The 15184-nt window shown below is 41.8% G+C and overlaps 1 long non-coding RNA gene across 2 annotated transcripts in view; it reads right to left on the bottom strand.

Moving 5' to 3' along the window:
* Positions 1 to 486: 486 nt before the first annotated feature.
* The window catches only part of LOC144340752 (uncharacterized), a 70201-nt gene continuing 55503 nt past the window's right edge, over positions 487 to 15184 (bottom strand). For both annotated transcript variants that reach the window (XR_013417065.1, XR_013417066.1), the window contains 2 exons: positions 1313 to 1384; positions 487 to 1202 (listed from right to left, as the gene is read on the bottom strand). This is a non-coding gene — a long non-coding RNA (uncharacterized LOC144340752). The remainder of the gene's footprint in view (positions 1203 to 1312; positions 1385 to 15184) is intronic.

The following is a 15184-nucleotide window of genomic DNA, read 5'->3' as shown; positions in this document are numbered from 1 at the left end:
TTGAGATCATTCCTTAGATAAATCCTCACTGGGTCCAAATCTGTGATCCTCTCACAATTCATGTTACCTATTGCCAGGTTATCCTCCAGAATGACTGTCACCTCCAAGTGAAATTGCCAAAAGCAATTCCCACATTCTCAACTTCCTGGAGTCCTATTTATTTGTGTTGAGTTGAATTTATTCTTTCACATTAAAGGCCAGAGAGTTCTGCCTGGACTACTTAGAAATGGTCAGTGTGCCACCTAACACCATTGGCTTTCCCAGCTCTCATACCTTCAAACTCAAACTGGCTCGAAACCACCAGCTCTCCTGGGTCTCCAGCTTGCTGACTACAGATCCTGGGACTTCTTGATCTCTGTAATTGCTGAGCCAATTCCTTATAATAAACATATATCTGCCATTGGCTCTATTTCTCTGGAGAATCCCAGCTGATACAATAAGATAAAAAACTAGATAAATAATTTAAAGATATTATAATTAAAATAATATTTCAGTTTAATTATCAACTATGATATGCATAGGTATCTCTATAACCTATGCTCTCTGAATAAACTATTCAAATAAACATGTTACAGTGTGCATGTAAACACAGGGGTGCATGTAAAAAATAACTGAAACTGAGGCTGGGCACGGTGGCTCACACCTGGAATCCCAGCACTTTGGGAGGCCGAGGTGGGCATATCACCTGAGGTCAGGAGTTTGAGACCAGCCGGGCCAACATGGTAAAAATCCATCTCAACTAAAACTACAAAAATTAGCCAGGTGTGGTGGCACACACCTGTAATCCCAGCTACTCAGGAGGCTGAGGCAGGAGAATTGTTTGAACCTGGGAGGCGGAGATTGCAGTAAACTGAGATTACACCACTACACTCCAGCCTGCGCAACAGAGTGGGACTCTGTTTCAAAAAAAAAAAAAAAAGTGAAACTGAATCAATCCATTGACAGACTAGATAGATGAAGCGCAAATGTATAATGCTAGATGATGAACACACTCAGCACGTCCACTGACGTACAATAATGTCTTATGTGATGCAGAGTGGAATACAGTCCAAGATGGTAGAGTTAAGTTTAATGGACAGATATTTTTGGCTGGGCTTGGTGGCTCATGCCTGTAATCCCAGCACTTTGGGAGGCCAGGGCAGGTGGATCACTTGAGGTCACACGTTTGAGACCAACCTGGGCAACAAAGCGAGACCCTATTTCTGCAAAAATAAAAGAGAGAGAGAGAGAAGAAAAATATTTTGTACTGTTTCCATTTCTGAAATCTTAAATGCAGCCCCTCAGTTACACTTGCCATATTTCAAGTACTCACTTGCCACATGTGGTGAGTAGCTACCAGATTGGGTGGTAGTTAAAGGGAAATACAGTGTCATATGGAAGCTTCCTGAAAAATAAGAGAGATTTGCACACATTATACAGAGAGGGATATAGCTAATAGACTGGGAGAGTGGGTGCTACACAGTGATGGACAAAAAGACATGAAGATACAGGACTCAGAGCAACCATTTTTGGAGAGGAGGAGAGATATCCCATTTCAGCCCTAAAGCTGCCACTATGTAGCTACTCCTTCTCCATGGACCCACCCCCACCTCCTAAAGAGAATAAGTTAAGACTAAAGACTCCCAAATGGTCGTGAAAGATGGCGGACAGCATGGGATATTTTAAAAGAGCATGCCTGCTGCATTAGACAGTCCTAGGTTCAAATCCTGTCTCCACCATTTGTCATGTGACTTTTGTCAAATTATTTGAGCTTCTGATTCCTTATAATTTAGGTAGGGAAGAAACTACCCATCTTAAAGTATAGCGTAAGAATTAAACAAGGCACACAAAGAAATACTGCAGTAACTGTTTTGTTAGAAGCACTCAATCTCTCATATCAATTATTAAAAATACTGCTTACTGGTCGGGTGCAGTGGCTCACCCCTGTAATCCCAGTACTTTGGGAGGCCGAGGCGGGTGGATCACTTGAGGCCAGGAGTTCGAGACCAGCCTGGCCAACATGGTGAAACCCCGTCTCTACTAAAAATACTAAAATTAGCTGGGCCTGGTAGTACACACCTGTAATTCCAGCTACTTGGGAGGCTGAGGCAGGAGAATTGCTTGAACCCAGGAGGCTGAGATTGCAGTGAGCCAAGATCTTACCACTGCACTCCAGCCTGGTGACAGAGAGAGACTCTGTCTCAAAAAAAAAAAAAAAAAAGCTATTTTATTTCCTACAGTCCCAGGATCTGTAGTCAGCAAGCTGGAGACCCAGGAGAGCTGCTGGTTTAGAGACAGTTTGAGTTTGAAGGTCTGAGAGCTGGGAAAGCCAATGGTGTTAAGTGGCACCTATTTCATGAATTTGCCTGGAACTCTATCAGGTAGCTAAGAGGAACCCTAAGCCTACCGTATAATAAATTGTACTGGGTACAACTGCCAAGTCGCAGAATATTCGTGGTGGACTGAACGTGTCATGGGAGATTTGGACAGCTTCTAAAGTGCTTTAACTTAACCACCATCCTTTTAGCTAGGGCCTGCCGCAACTAAATCTCCTGCCCCCACATCAAAACCACATTATGAGCCTGAAAGAGGACAAAATATAATTAAAAGATAGTCAGATGTCCCTCGGTATCATATGTTTGACCTTTCTTCCTTTTACCTCTGAAAATCTAAACTTGACGTGATGTTTCACAAAGTGTTTGAGATGTTCCCCCAGTCTTGTGGGTGAGACCCCCTTAGCTAGACTCTTGAAAAGGCATTCTTAGGTCCTGTGGCAGCCAAATCACCTCAGAAGTATCCCAGCCAATGCCCAGCAGTGAGGGAACCTGTTCCCGGGGAGGATTACCCACCATGCCTGTTTGCCCCGCCTACACCACGTATCTAGCAGCAATCCCCTCAACAAGCTTTGGAGGGACCTGAGGAATAAACAAATTTTTACCCCTCCAGATTGTCCACTCCTACCGGTCACTTTCCCTATCTCTACTAATTGGTTGGAAGTCCTAGTCACTCTACACTGTCATTTTTGTGGTGTAATTTCCTCAGTGGTAAATGAAAGCAATGATAAAAGAAGTGGAATGATTTGATGGCTTATAAAAATGATCAGGTCTTCAGAAAGCCTGTGTGCAGGTGTTTTTATTATGAGGCATTTCAAAACAGTCAAGAAAGCAGAGAGAAGAAAATAACAAGCTCTCAGTTACCACCATCCAGATTTAATAAATGTTCCCATTTCCCCATGTTTATTTCACATGTTTCTAAGGAAATAAAATATCACAGATGTAGTTGAAGTCCTGTTTCTCCCTGTTCTTGAAGTCACGTTATTATTTTTTTAACTTTAAACTTAAATACCTAGGTTGTGAACATAGCGGTAATAATCTAAAAGAAGCGTTCAAAGGCAAAGTGAAAATTCTATTATTGTGTTCTACGAGTTTTAATTTAACTACTGATAGGGCCATATGTTCTTTCTCATTTATGGTGCCATTCTTTTTCCTTTTTCAAAGAATCTCAAACCCAGAATTAGAGTTTTTCATTGAGTACTGGTAGGTTGTGAACAAAAAGTGGATCTATATTTGCTTCAAAATTTCTACCTGCCTTCAATCTAAATTATTAAGGTTTGCTGGGCATGGTGGCTCACAGCTGTAATCCCAGCACTTTGGGAGGCCGAGGTGGGCGGATCACGAGGTCAGGAGATAGAGATCATCCTGGCTAACACGATGAAACCCCGTCTCTACTAAAAATACAAAATGTAGCTGGGCGTGGTGGCGGGCGCCTGTAGTCCCAGCTACTCGGGAGGCCTCTCCAGGAGAATGGAGTGAACCTGGGAGGCGGAGCTTGCAGTGAGCTGAGATTGCACCACTGCACTCCAACCTGGGTGACAGATCGAGACTCCATCTCTGAAAAAAAAAAAAAATTATTAAGGTTTAAAATGCCTTAATGATGGAGGTCTTGTGTAATTTCACAAGTTAAGATATTTGGTTTTATATTATATTTTCTCATAGAGTAACCATTTAGCGTAGCAATGTAGCAGAGTGCTAAACAAATAAACAAAAAGAAAGAAAAAAGCCAAAAAACAAGGTGCTGCTTTTGTCCAATCAAAATCTTTCTATTCAACTCACTTTTTATTCATTTCCATCAAAATCTGAATATTTACTTATCCACCAATTTGTTCAAAGTTATATAACTCAGTGAAAGCTCAGTAAATATAATAGAAATTTGTGTTTTGTTATTAACTAAATTTTAGTTAGCATCTGAATTTTTACATCCTATAAGATTGGACTGTCTAGAAGTTAAGAAGTTTTTGTTATTTTCCAAGGATCTATTTGGAAAATCTAGATTTCCCCTTAAGTTCATTATTTTAAATTATTCTTTAAGAAATAAAAGGCATTCAAATAGAAAAGAAAGTTACTAAAATTTTCACTGTTTGCTTATATGACCTTATATATACAAAACCCTGAAGACTCCGTTAAAAAAAAAATGTTAGAAAACAAATAACCCGATTTAAAAAATGGGCAAAGGATCTTAATAGATATTTCTTGAAAGAAGACATAAAAATGGCCAACAGATACACAAAAAATGCTTAACATCACTAATCATTAGGAAAATGCAAATTAAAAACACAATGAGATATCTCACACTTAGAATAGCTATTATCAAAAGGACAAAGGGTAACAAGTGTTGATGAGTTTGTGGAGAAAAAGGAATCCTTGTACACTGTTGGTGGGAATGTAAATTAGTACAGCCATTACGGAAAACTACACTACGGAGGTTCCTCAAAACACTAAAAATAAAATTATGATATGATGCAGTAATTCCTCTTGTAGGTATGGATACAAAGGATTTGAAATTAGTATGTCGAAGAGTTGAGTTATCTGCATTCTTATGTTAATTGCAGCCTTAATCACAACGGCAAGTCATGGAATCAAACTAAGTGTCTATAAATGGATGAATGGATAAAGAAAATGTAATAGATACCTACAATGGATTACTATTCAGCCTTTAAAAGTAAAGAAATCCTATCATTTGCAACAACATGAAATGAACCTGGAGGACGTTACACTAAGTGAAATAAGCCATAACCAGGCACAGAAAGACAAAGACTGCAGTTCTCTCTTACCTGTGGGATCTAAAACAGTTGAACTTCTAGAAAGACAGAGTAGAATGGTGGTTAGAAGGCTAGGGCTTGGTAGAATGGGGAGATACTGGCCAAAGAGTAAGAAGTTTCAATTAGACAAGAAGAGTAAGTTTTTTGAGACATATTTGCACAGTGTAGGGACTATAGATAATAATACTACATCATGTATTTCAAAATTGCTAAGAAAGTAAATTTCAAATGTTCTCACACAAAATGTGATAATTATTTGTGATGATGGATATGTTAATTAGCTGGATTTAATTATCCCACATTATATACATGTATCATAAGATCACTTTATACTCCATAAATATATACAATTATAATTTGTCAAAATACAATAAAAATTTTAAAACCAAATTATTCTTTGATAAAGCCTTATAGCCATTCTCAAAGAAGAAAATCGCCCGAAGGATATAATCACTTTCACCAAAGAGTAAAGCAATGCTTCATCTTTCCAAGATTTCTCCATATCTCCTTCCCAGAGTTCTTTTTTTTTTTTTTTTTTTAAGATGGAGTCTCACTATGTTGCCTAAGCTGGACTTCAACTACTGGTCTCAAGTGATCCTCATGCCTCAGCCTCCCAAGTAGCTGAGATGAGACTACAGGCATAAATCACCATGTCTGGCTTCCTTTCCAGAGTTTTATTTTCCTCCAACACAGGAATTTCTACGACATTACCTACTTCTTTTATATGTTTTATTAAATTTTATCTTATAGTTATTTGTGAACAAGTCTTATATTCCCTTTCATTTATTTATTGAGACAGAGTCTCGCTTTGTCACCCAGTCTGGAGTGCAGTGGGGCAATCATAGCTCACTACAGCCTTGAGCTTCTGGAATCAAGAAATCATCCTGTTTTAGACTCCCAAGTAGCTAGGACTACAGGTGCACACCACCATGCCCAGCTAATTTTTTTTTTTTTTTTTTTTTTTTGGTAGAGATGGGATCTCTCCTTGTTGCCCAAGCTGCTCTCAAACTCCTGGGCTTAAGCGATCCTCCTGCCTTGGTCTCTCACAGTGCTGGGATTATAAGAGTGAGCCATTGTGCCTGACCTATATCCACTTTTAGACGTTGGATATATTAAGGGGTAGGTCTATATCTTATCTTTGTTTGCTTGTTTTTCAATCTTCCATGGCACCTAACTCAACACTTTGCACAGAGAATGAAAGACGGAAGAAATGAAGTAGTGGACAAGCAAACATCATTGTGGAGACAGATTCTCATTTTCCCCATTTGGTCTTGGCTGCTTAAGAAAAGGTGACAAGCAGAAGAAGATGCTTCCCAGCACTGCAGCGCAGGGCAAAGTGGAGCTGACAAATGGAAAGAATGTGACCTTGGGAATCAGATTCTTGCCTTTTCTGAGGTATGACTATTAAGTAGTATTGCATAAGAGAAAGTGCCTTGCTTGCATAATTGATGAATAATAGCTATCATGATTGTTCCTGGAGAGAGCACTCGCTCATAGAAAGATGGGAGATCCAGACTCCAGGCCTGATTTTACCACAGGCTGAGCAACTGTGCAACTTCAAGCAAGTCATTCACCCTCTCTGGGCCTCTCTTTTCTCATTACTGAAGTTGAAAAGTTGTGTGTATAATTGATGAGATAATCGATGAGGTGTTCTCCAGCTCTAAGATTTAGAAAATAAATGTTTAATGTTATGAATTCATCATCCTAGTTCCTAGTTGAGGAACTCCATAATTTCTCTTTTTTTTTTTTTTTTTTTTGAGACAGGGTCTCACTCTGTTGCCCAGGCTGGAGTGCAGTGGCACGGTCAGCTCACTGCAACCTCCACCTCCCAGGTTCAAACAATTTTCATGTCTCAGTTTCCTGACTAGCTGGGATTACAGGTGTGCACCACCACGCCCGGCTAATTTTTGTATTTTTAGTAGAGATGAGGTCTCACCATGTTGGCCAGGCAGGTCTCGAAATCCTGACCTCAAGTGATCTGCACACCTTAGCCTCCCAATGTGTTGAGATTACAGGCATGAGCCACCATGCCCAGCCCTCTTGTTCTTTTCAATAGCAACACACTTGACAAATTTATAGTAACTACTACTTCTAAGTTTTGTTTCACTCCATGAAAAAATAAGAATTCAATTTTTAAAAAATGTATGCATCTTTCAGAGAAAAGTATTTAACTGCTTTTTTATGTTATACCATCCATTGAGCATGTCTTCAACATATTTTTCCTGAATGAATGAATAAGGCTTTAGTGGGTGTTTGCCAAAAGTCCCAAAAATAACAATTCATATTTCCTACTAGGTTTGATTCTTTATAGACCTCCAGCTTAGCTTTTCTTCTCTACTAAAATTGGCTTTGAGTCACTGGTATGATTCATAACTTTAAAAAGCAGGTTGAACCTGAAATTGCCCTGGCAGGAAATTAGCTGAGGAACACAGAGCAAGTGAAAGGGAGAAGCCCACCACCAAAAAAAAAAAAAAAAAAAAAAAAAAACACAAAAACCAAAAAACAGATAGTTCTTTTTTTCATTTTCTGGTTCCTGATATGAAATGAGGAAGTGTCAACAAGTAGCTTTATTCTCATCTCTCTCCTTCCATTGGTTGAAATAGTCAAAATCAGATGCAAAGTACAGAGCACTTAAATCTCCAAAATCCAAGAGGCACATGTTTAAGGTGTGGCTGGCCTCCCCACTCCACCCCCAGATGAGTCATTCATCAAGAGGTAAGCAGAGCAAGATGAATTGGCATCCTGTAGGTGAGAAAAGGTACAGACCGGGTTTCAAGAGATCCAGGTCAGGCCTTGACCCACAAAGGAATCACTGATGTCACACAGGGAGAGACGGATGAGAAGAGCAGAGAGATGGCTGTCAGAGAGCGGAGATTATCTAACACAGCCAGCTCCGCTGGTATCCCATAAAAGGGCAGAGAGAGCAGAGGGGTGAGATGCATAGGTGACATTGGGCAGGGGCTCTGACTGATGTGAGGAGGCAAGGCTTTTCCTTGTTATAGAAGGGCTGCCGTCTTCGAAGATGGATCCTGAAACCTAAGAGGGTGCTTTCAGGTCCCTGCTTTCAATATCCTCTCTGCAACCCAAGCTTCCAGTAATATCTGGCAGTTTGTTAGGAAGCCACTTTGTCTTCTCCTGGGCTATTTTCCCATGGATAATAGCATATCCTCTTGCTTGTCCAGAAGCCAGTAAAAGTAATGATTCTAGGAAAGTAAACAAGACACCCTGGGAGAGTATAATACAGTCAGGTCGGAATGGGGTGGTTTGAGCCTTTAGTCAGTGCAAGGAGGTTTCCTAACACCCACCCCCCATCATGTGGGTATGAAGGGGTCCTGCCCTGGACCCCCTGCTTCAGGAAGTTCACTCTCGCTCTTCCGTGATCATGCCCTTCCTTCAGGGCCAAAGGGACACACCTGCCTGGAGTTCATGCCCTCTCTTCTAGGTCTCACTCCAGGTATGTGAGGCCCCAGGATTCTCTCTGCAAATAGCACTCAGCCCTTTTCCGGGCCCAGCACTGGTCTCTTCTCTGGGTCTGCTCCAAGGAAGGACAGAACAGCTAGAGAACACAACGTGGCACTGCAGGTGGCCATGGCAGCCAGTGGGGAGGTGGTGGAAGGGGCATTAGCTTGTCTGTGCAAGACTAGGGTGTCCACACGAGTACTATGTGCTACATAGTACAGGGGTGGGGCTAGTGGTGAGAAGAGAAGAAGGGCACCCAGGAGGTAGGTGTTGCAGCCTGGGGACTAGACTGGTTCTCCACACTTCAGTGAGCAACACCAAGTAGCCCAAGAATTCTAAATCAGACCTTGCCTTCCAAATGTCACAAAAGTACACTTGTCAGCTGGGCGCAGTGGCTCATGCCTGTAATCCTAGCAGTTTGGGAGGCTGAGGCAGGTGGATTGCCTGAGGTCAGGAGTTCGAGACCAGTCTGGCCAACAAAGTGAAACCTTGTCTCTGCTAAAAATACAAAAAATTAGCTGGGCAGGGCAGTGGGCGCCTATAGTCCCAGCTACTAGGGAGGCTGAGGCAGGAGAATCTCTTGAACCTGGGAGGCGGAGGTTGCAGTGAGCCGAGATCACGCCATTGCACTCCAGCCTGGGCAACAAGAGTGAAACTCCGTCAAAAAGCAAAAAAAAGGAAAGAAAGAGAGAAAGAGAGAAAGAGAGGAAAGAAAGAAAGAAAGAAAGAAAGAAAGAAAGAAAGAAAGAAAGAAAGAAAGAAAGAAAGAAAGAAAGAAAGAAAGAAAGAAAGAAAGAAGGACTTGTCAATATCGAAGGATAGACCATATTTCATTTAACAAATTATAGGCTTCGTTTATAACTTTTAGACCTATGTCATATGGGCCTCCATTTGTACTCTTGCCTGGGCCCTGAAAATGCTGGAAGTGGGGTGACCACACCGTGTATTTCCATCCTAGATTGGTTATTTATTGCTTTTATGGTGACAGAAGGATTTGAATTTGGTCAGTAGTGAAGGATTGCTTCTTTGATACATACCAATTTTTCAGTCTGTCAAAGGGATCACCAGGCTCTATATCCTAGAGCAATATTTAATCTAACATCAATAATTCATGACAATACCAGAAGAGGGTCTATAGTTTTCTTTGTAAAGGAAAATGAAGGTATCAGGTTGGATTATGGCTTTAAGAAATAACTGTAGTGACAGCTTCTCTTTATTTAAATTTCTAGACTTTTTCTAAGTATCTTTATTAAAGGACTTTGTGAGGCTGAGTATTTAGCAAATTAGTGAATTTTCTGTGTTTTCATTTATTTTAGAGAAAGAACTATCACAATATTTAAACATTTCTAACCCTAAAAAAAATTTAATTGTATCTCAAAACTTGCACTACTTATTGCTATAGCAACTACCCTGGGCTGCTAAGCCCATTTGTCTTGCTGCTCTACAAATCATAAAAATACCAAATAGACACCAAAGCCTTGTTAAATGCATCCTGACACAGTACAGAATTCTGTTTTGTAGTCTGTTTCTAACACTGTTTAAGGGACTTAGTTGCCAGGGAACCTCGTCATCACGGGATCTTGCTTGGACTCTGGTCCTAACAGCAATCTTGGAGAACAACTCATTGTAAAATGCCAATTACCATGAAGAAAAATGCTTTGAAAAGTCTTCTTTAAAAAGAGGCAGACTCTATTTCACTTTTTGTAGCTTGATCACCATATTTATTTGGGCTTTGTGCATTTAATTAATGATTCTGTAATAGATATTTCATTCCATTGATGATGGGTTTAGTATCGCAAAGCATAGTGGTAAAAGAATGTGCTGGAGAGAATGAGTTCACTCACTATCCAGAGGAGACCCAACAAATAAAGATCATTCTTTTTCAAAAGTGAACATCCACAGCCCAATCCAAAGTCTTCAGAAGAAGGGAAGAGGTCCTCCCTCATTTCTCCCTTTCCTAAGGAGTGCATAGACCCCAGGTACCACCACAGATGCACCCCTGCCAATGATGTTACTCAGCCTGGTAGCTACCAGCCATCACTGATTTCACCACCGCTGACTCTGTCTTCTCTTTACAGCATTAATTCCTTGGAAAAGCTTTAAAAAAAATGGCTGGGTGTGGTGGCTCATGCCTGTAATCCCAGCACTTTGGGAGGCCAAGGCAGGCAGATCACAAGGTCAGGAGTTCGAGACCAGCCTGGCCAACATGGTGAAACCCCATCTCTACTAAAAATACAAAAATTAGCTGGGTGTGGTGGTGGGCACCTGTAGTCCCAGCTACTCAGGAGGTTGAGGCAGGAGAATCACTTGAACCCAGGAGGCGCAGGTTACAGTGAGCCGAGATCGTGCCACTGAACTTCAGCCTGGGCGACAGAGCAAGACTCGGTCTCAAACCAAAAAAAAAAGAGGGACATATGGGCGAGTATGTCTACCCTCTGGATCTGCCCACTGCAGAACTTTGACCTTGCTCTTTCACCGGGGCTAAATGAGTCAAAACAGCCATCTGTTTTTCTATAGAGAGGGCTGGACAGTTCCGTTAATTCTCTCTGATTAGCAGGCTGTGTGATATCATCGCCTCCTCCTTAATATCTTCCAAGACCTCTGTAATAACACTTGTCTGTGTCTCCTTGTATTTACTTGACCACAAGCTCTTTGACAGCAGGGATTTTATCTACCTTGCAATGATTTTACGTACCTTATAAATGATTACATCTCTAGCACCTGGTCCTGCCACACCGTGAGTGTCTTAGAAAGGTTCCTTGAACTCAACTGAACCTCAAAATTTAGGAAAAACAATGGTGCAGGGATGCTTTCAACACTACAGTGGGTATCTACTCACCCTCTTTCCCAGCTCTCACCCATCTTCCCAGCCCAACAGTCTCATGTTACAGTCAAAGAGAAACCCCTTTATCACCTACAACCAGCCCTGATCTCCAGGCCCAGCCTCCCAGGGTATGTGCAGGTTGTTCTAGATGGCTGGGTTGCATTTTAGTCTTGGTGGTTTTGGTTTTAATACAACTCCTCAAAATTAAGGGTGTGACCAGGAGAAGAGGAGGAAGCACATTTCTGTTTGGATGCAACAGGGGACATAGCATAAGCTCCCTGTTCTGGAAGCCATTCAAGCTAGGATCTTTAGCTTCAGGCTATGACCCCACTGCACCTACTCACTTGACCTGGTTGGGTGGTGAAAATGGGATCTGGAGAGTTGGGTGCTACAGAAATAGAATAGAAGAATGGGACATGGAAGAGGGATGCCCTTATGTTCATTCTTAGCTCCTAATCTGATAAAGTTGTAATTAACTAAATTATAACTTCATTATTCTCTAAGAGGGGCTAATTCTACCTTTCCTTCTGGCACTTACCATTTGCTGAACAATTCTTTTTTTTTTTTTTTTTTTTTTGAGACGGAGTCTCGCTCTGTCGCCCAGGCTGGAGTGCAGTGGCGCGATCTCGGCTCACTGCAAGCTCCACCTCCTGGGTTTACGCCATTCTCCTGCCTCAGCCTCCTGAGTAGCTGGGACTACAGGCGCCCGCCACCGCGCCCGGCTAATTTTTTGTATTTTTAGTAGAGACGGGGTTTCACCGTGGTCTCGATCTCCTGACCTTGTGATCCGCCCGCCTCGGCCTCCCAAAGTGCTGGGATTACAGGCGTGAGCCACCGCGCCCGGCCTGCTGAACAATTCTTATCTGAGTGTAGAATGTGACTATACCCACCAAGGCAAGCCCAGCCACCTTAGTAACCATCTGAGTAGATATGAAAAGATTGTTTCTTGGTTTGGAGACATAGCTACCATTTACAGAACCATCATGGCTGTTTACAAATTGGCCTCTTTAACAAAGAGCCTTTAGGGATCTTGACCATAGAATGTAAAAAGACATAGTCCCTGGTCTCAGGTAGCTCATAGTTTAATGTGGGAGAAAGACCCAAGTAAACCAGTAATTATGGCAAGTTTATTTGGTAAGTGTTATTTATGACAGAGTTATACTCAGAGTACAAAGAAATATTTGGAGTACAAAAAAAAAAAAAAAAAAAAAAAAGGCACCAATCAGACTGGGGAGGAGAGTGTCAGGAAATTAGGAAATTCCAAGATTCAGGATTAAACTGAATCTCGAAGGTCAAGTGTGATGTGGAAGAGGTGAGGAGAGGAAGAAGAGTCACCAGGACACCCTGGCAGGGGCCTTAGGACATTCAAAGACACAGAAGTATAAAAGTTGGGGATGTCTTGGGGATGGCAAATGTAGCACATTGGACAGTGGTGGGAGGTGAGACCACATAAATCATCTGGGGCCAGATCGTCGAGGAGCTGATGTGCTAAGTTCAATTCACAGGACTCACATTTTGGCTTAGCCTATCCCCTGTACTGTAAGCTCCAGAGAGGGTAGAGAACATACCTTCCTCATTTATTCCTGTATCTACAGTGTCTGGGCCATGGTAAACTCTCAACAGATGTGTGCTGGATAATTAGATTAATTCATTCATTAAACCTATCACTGGGAGGGGAATGTAATTTTGACAAGAATAATATTAGCATATTGTTACTGAGGAATGAATTTAAAAACAATGTAAAATACAAAAGATACTTAATTAAAGATAAAAGCTTTTAGCACCTACCACAAATAATATGAAGAGGTTTAGATTCTATCTCACAGAGCTGCTATGGGAAAGCGGTCTCTATCCAGACCCCAGGAAAGGGATCTTGGATCTCTTGCAAGGAAGAATTCAAGGTGAATCCATAGAGTAAAGTGGAAGCAAGTTTAATAGGAAACTAAAGGAATAAAAGAATGGCCACTCCATAGGCAGAGCGACAGCTTAAGCTGCTCGGTTAAGGATACTTATTTGTTACTTCTCAATTGTATTCTAAACAAGGGGTGGATTATTCGTGAGTTTTCTGGGACGGGGGTGGGCAATTCCCGTAACTGCAGGTTTCTCCCCCTTTTAGACCATATAGGGTAACTTCCGGAGGTTGCCATGGCATTTGTAAACTGTCATGGCGCTGGTGGGAGTGTCTTCTAGCATGTTAATACATTAAAATTAGCGTATAATGAGCAGTGAGGACGACCAGAGGTCACTTTTGTCACCATCTTGGTTTTGGTGTGTTTTGGCTGGCTTCTTTACCTCATGCTGTTTTATCAGCAAGGTCTGTGTGACCTGTACATTATATGGACCTCCGATCTCATCCTGTGACTTTGAATGCCTGAACTCCTGGGAATGCAGCGCAGTAGGTCTCAGCCTTATTTTACCCAGCCCCTATTCAAGATGGAGTTGCTCTGGTTCAAATGCCTCTGATGGAACTTTCTTTTTTTTTGTTTTTTTTGTTTTTTTTTGAGACAGAGTCTCATTCCGTTACCAGGCTGGAGTGGAGTGATGCAATCTCGGCTCACGGCAACCTCCTCCGCCTCCTGTGTTCAAGTGATGCTTCTGCCTCAGTCTCCCGAGTAGCTGGGACTACAGGTGTGTGCCACCATGCCCAGCTAATTTTTGTATTTTTAGTAGAGAGGAGGTCTCACCATGTTGGCCAGGCTGGTCTCCATCTCTTGACCTCGTGATCCACCCACCTCGGCCTCCCAAAGTGCCAGGATTACAGGCATGAGCCACCTCGCCTGTTCTGACAGAGCTTTTAAGGATACATGGAGTTCTGGGGAGTTGAGCCTGTTTTCTTGTCTCATCAGGAACACATCAGAAAACACCTTTGAAGTTTAAGATGCCAACAAGCGTCCCTCAGCATTCTAAGCCTACATGCTGTGCCCTGTGCAATATCGCTTACGCTAAAAATTTATTCCTTGTTTATCTGAAATTCAACTATAATTAGATGTCAATACAATATTTTATCTGGAAACCATATTTTATAGTCAAATAGGTTTGGGAAATACTGAATTAAATAAAGTTAAACTAATACCTTTTCTGCTGGTCTTCACAGAGCTACTAATATGTTCTGGTACATAACATTTTCTGTGACAGGAGAATCAAGAATGCAATTTTGGTTGGGTGCAGTGGCTCACAACTGTAATCCCAGCACTTTGGGAGGCTGAGGCGGGCAGATCACCTGAGGTCAGGAGTTCAAGACACGCCTGGCCAACATGGTGAAACCCGGTCTTCTACTAAAAATACAAAAATTGGCCAGGTACGGTGGCAGGTGCCTGTAATCCCAGCTACTTGGGAGGCTGAGGCAGGAGAATCGCTTGAACCTGGGAGGCGGACGTTGCAGTGAGCTGAGATTGTGCCACTGCACTCCAGCCTGGGTAACAGAGCGAGACTCTCTCTCAAAAAAAAAAAAAAAAGCAAGAAAGAAAGAATGCAATTTTTCCCAACCATAATTGAACAAAAATTCCTTTTTTCAGTGAGCATCCTCAGAAAGCTAATCTAAACGGCAATTGTTCAATTATGTCTGGAGGTTTTCTATTTACTAAGCATTTCTGTGATTTCCCATCAGATTCTGATCAAATCATCTCCATGAAATATCATTAAATTATTCCTTCCAAGAGAAAGTTTAAAATCCTTAGCATGAAACACGCAGGCCTTCCCAATCTGTTATCCAGCTTTCCAGCTTCACTCCCAGCTTTTCTCACGTACCACCCTGCCTAACTATCCCGCTGAGCTCCCCTCTACCTGCTAAACATTCCACACTCTTTCAATTCCCTGTGACCTTT

This window comes from Macaca mulatta, chromosome 4 (assembly GCF_049350105.2).
Source record: "Macaca mulatta isolate MMU2019108-1 chromosome 4, T2T-MMU8v2.0, whole genome shotgun sequence".
Classification (NCBI taxonomy): Eukaryota; Metazoa; Chordata; class Mammalia; order Primates; family Cercopithecidae; genus Macaca; species Macaca mulatta.
The sequence above is the reverse complement of the archived record's forward strand: the minus strand, read 5'-3'. Positions and strand labels throughout refer to the sequence as shown.